Source organism: Chiloscyllium plagiosum, chromosome 48 (genome assembly GCF_004010195.1).
Source record: "Chiloscyllium plagiosum isolate BGI_BamShark_2017 chromosome 48, ASM401019v2, whole genome shotgun sequence".
NCBI classification, from domain to species: domain Eukaryota; kingdom Metazoa; phylum Chordata; class Chondrichthyes; order Orectolobiformes; family Hemiscylliidae; genus Chiloscyllium; species Chiloscyllium plagiosum.
The window spans coordinates 6,553,920-6,558,727 of NC_057757.1; the positions used below are offsets into that span (position 1 = coordinate 6,553,920).

Here is a 4,808-nt window from a genome sequence, read left to right on the forward strand (position 1 = left end):
GAATACACACGGACTGTGCTGTCACACAGCGAGTAACCCTTACCCTGCTGAATAAACACTGACTGTACTGTCTCACAGCGAGTAACCCTTACCCTGCTGAATACACACTGACTGTACTGTCTCACAGCGAGTAACCCTTACCCTGCTGAATACACACTGACTGTGCTGTCACACAGCGAGTAACCCTTACCCTGCTGAATACACACGGACTGTGCTGTCACACAGCGAGTAACCCTTACCCTGCAGAATAAACACTGACTGTACTGTCTCACAGCGAGTAACCCTTACCCTGCTGAATACACACTGACTGTACTGTCTCACAGCGAGTAACCCTTACCCTGCTGAATACACACGGACTGTGCTGTCACACAGCGAGTAACCCTTACCCTGCAGAATAAACACTGACTGTACTGTCTCACAGCGAGTAACCCTTACCCTGCTGAATACACACTGACTGTACTGTCTCACAGCGAGTAACCCTTACCCTGCTGAATACACACGGACTGTACTGTCTCACAGCGAGTAATCCTTACCCTGCTGAATACACACTGACTGTACTGTCTCACAGCGAGTAACCCTTACCCTGCTGAATACACACGGACTGTGCTGTCACACAGCGAGTAACCCTTACCATGCTGAATAAACACTGACTGTACTGTCAGACAGCGAGTAATCCATACCCTGCTGAATAAACACAGACTGTACTGTCACACAGCGAGTAACCCTTACCCTGCTGAATAAACACAGACTGTACTGTCATACAGCGAGTTACCCTAACCCTGCTGAATATACACTAACTGTACTGTCACATAGCGAGTTACCCTTACCATGCTGAATAAACACTGACTGTACTGTCAGACAGCGAGTAATCCATACCCTGCTGAATATACACTGACTGCACTGTCAGACACTGATTAACCCTTACCCTGATGAATATACACTGACTGTACTGTCACACAGTGAGTAACCCTTACCCTGCTGAATATACACTGACTGTACTGTCAGACAGCAAGTAACCCTTACCTTGCTGAATATACACTGACTGTACTGTCACACAGTGAGTAACCCTTACCCTACTGAATATACACTGACTGTTCTGTCACACAGCGTGTAACCTTTACCCTGCTGAATAAACACAGACTGTACTGTCACACAGCGAGTAACCCTTACCCTGCTGAATAAACACAGACTGTGCTGTCAGACAGCGAGTTACCCTTACCCTGCTGAATATACACTAACTGTACTGTCACATAGCGAGTTACCCTTACCATGCTGAATAAACACTGACTGTACTGTCAGACAGCGAGTAATCCATACCCTGCTGAATATACACTGACTGCACTGTCAGACACCGATTAACCCTTACCCTGCTGAATATACACTGACTGTACTGTCACACAGCGAGTAACCCTTACCCTGCTGAATATACACTGACTGTACTGTCAGACAGCAAGTAACCCTTACCTTGCTGAATATACACTGACATTACTGTCACACAGTGAGTAACCCTTACCCTACTGAATATACACTGACTGTTCTGTCACACAGCGAGTAACCCTTACCCTGCCGAATATACACTGACTGCACTATTACACAGCGAGTAACCCTTACCCAGCGTAATACACACAGACTGTGCTGTCACACAGTGAGTAACCCTTACCCTGCTGAATATACACTGACTGTACTGTCACACAGCGTGTAACCCTTACCCTGCTGAATATACACTGACTGTACTGTCAGACAGCGAGTAACCCTTACCTTGCTGAATATACACTGACTGTACTGTCACAGAGCGAGTAACCCTTACCCTACTGAATAAACACTGACTGTGCTGTCAGACAGCGAGTAACCCTTACCCTGCTGAATAAACACTGACTGTACTGTCACACAGCGAGTTACCCTTACCCTGCTGAATATACACTGACTGTACTGTCACACAGCGAGTAACCCTTACCCTGCTGAATAAACACTAACTGTACTGTTACACAGCGAGTAACCTTTACCCTGCTGAATATACACTGACTGTACTGTCTCACAGCGTGTAACCTTTAACCTGCTGAATAAACACTGACTGTACTGTCAGACAGCGAATAACCCTTACCCTGCTGAATAAACACTGACTGTACTATTACACAGCGAGTAACCCTTACCCTGCTGATTATGCACTGACTGTACTATTACACAGAGAGTAACCCTTACCCTGCCGAATACACGCTGACTGTACTGTCACACAGCGAGTAACCCTTTCGCTACTGAATATACACAGACTGTACTGTCACACAGCGAGTAACCCTTATCCTGCTGAATAAACACTGACTGTAATGTCACACAGCGAGTAACCTTTAACCTGCTGAATAAACACTGACTGTACTGTCACACAGCGAGTAACCTTTAACCTGCTGAATAAACACTGACTGTACTGTCTCACAGCGTGTAACCCTTACCCTGCTGAATATACACTGACTGTACTATTACACAGCGAGTAATCCTTACCCTACTGAATATACACTGACTGTACTATTACACAGCGAGTAACCCTTACCCTGCTGAATACATGCTGACTGTACTGTCAGACAGCGAGTAACCCTTTCGCTACTGAATATACACTGACTGTACTGTCAGACAGCGAGTAACCCTTACCCTGCTGAATAAACACAGACTGTACAGTCTCACAGCGTGTAATCCTTACCCTGCTGAATATACAGTGTGTACTGTCAGACAGCGAGTAACCCTTACCCTGCAGAATATACACTGACTGTACTGTTACACTGCGAGTAACCCTAACCCTGCTGAATAAATACTGACTCTGCTGTCACACAGCGAGTAACCCTTACCCTAGTGAATATACACTGACTATACTGTCACACAGAGTGTAACCCTTACCCAGCTGAATCTACACTGGCTCTACTGTCACTCAGCGAGTAATCCTTACCCTGCTGAATAAACACTCACTATAATGTCACACAGCGAGTAACCCTTACTCTGCTGAATATACACTGACTGTACTGTTACACTGCGAGTAACCCTAACCCTGCTGAATAAATACTGACTCCAATGTCACACAGCGAGTAATCCTTACCCTACTGAACATACACTGACTCTACTGTCACACAGCGAGTAACTCTTACCCGACTGAATATACACTGACTCTACTTTCACACAGCGAGTAACCCTTACCCTGCTGAATATACACTACCTGTACTGTCACACAGAGTGTAACCCTTACCCAGCTGAATATACACTGACTGTACTGTCACACAGCGTGTAACCCTTACCCTGCTGAATATACACTGACTGTACTATTACACAGCGAGTAACCCTTATCCTGCTGAATATACACTGACTATACTATCAGACAGCGAGTAACCCTTACCCTGCTGAATATACACTGACTGTACTGTTACACAGCGATTAACCCTTACCCTGCTGAATAAACACTGACTGTACTGTCACTCAGCGAGTAACCCTGACCCTGCTGATTATACACTGACTGAACTGTCACGCAGCGAGTAAACCTTAGCCTGCTGAATATACAGAGTGTACTGTCACACAGCGAGTAACCCTTACCCTGCTGAATATACACTGATTGTACTGTCAGGCAGTGAGTAACCCTTACCCTGCTGAATATACACTGACTGTACTGTCACGCAGCGAGTAACCCTTAGCCTGCTGAATATACAGAGTGTACTGTCAGACAGCGAGTAACCCTTACCCTGCTGAATATACACTGATTGTACTGTCAGGCAGCGAGTAACCCTTACCCTGCTAAACAAACGCTGACTGCACTGTCACACAGCGAGTAGTCCTAACCCTGCTGAATAAATACTGACCGTACTGTAACACAACGAGTAACCCTTATCCTGCTGAATAAACACTGACTGTACTATAACACAGCGAGTAACCCTTACCCTGCTGAATACATGCTGACTGTACTGTCAGACAGCGAGTAACCCTTACACTCCTGAATATACACTGACTGTCCTGTCACACAGCATGTAACCCTTATCCTGCTGAATATACACTGACTGAACTGAAACTCAGCGAATAACCCTTACCCTGCTGAATATACACTGACTGTATTGTCACACAGCATGTAACCATTACCATGCTGAATATACACTGACTGAACTGTCACTCAGCGAGTAACCCTTACCCTGCTGAATATACACTGACTGTACTGTCACACAGCGTGTAACCAATACCATGCTGAATATACACTGACTGTACTGTTACACAGCGAGTAACCCTTACCCTGCTGAATAAACAAGAGTGTATTGTCACACAGCGAGTAACCCTTACCCTGCTGAATATACACTGACTGTACTGTCTCACAGCGTGTAACCCTTACCCTCCTGAATATACACTGACTGTACTATTACACAGCGAGTAACCCTTACCCAGCTGAATATACACTGACTCTACTGTCACACAGCAAGTAACCCTTACCCTGCTGAATATACACTGCCTGTACTGTCACACAGCGAGTAACCCTTACCCTGCTAAATATACACTGACTCTACTGTCACCCAGCGAGTAACCCTTACCCTACTGAATATACACTGACTGTACTGTTACACAGCGATTAACCCTTACCCTGCTGAATAAACACTGACTGTACTGTCACTCAGCGAGTAACCCTGACCCTGCTGAATATACACTGACTGTACTGTTACACAGCGATTAACCCTGACCCTGCTGAATATACACAGACTCTACTGTCACACAGCGAGTAACCCTTATCCTACTGAATATACACCGGCTCTACTGTCACTCAACGAGTAACCCTTACCCTGCTGAATATACACTGC

General features: G+C 45.6%; 1 protein-coding gene across 1 annotated transcript in view; it reads left to right on the plus strand.

Annotated features, from left to right (window-relative positions):
* Window positions 1–4,808, plus strand: part of zgc:153012 (uncharacterized protein LOC777626 homolog) — a 32,602-nt gene that overhangs the window by 26,926 nt on the left and 868 nt on the right. The window lies entirely within an intron of this gene.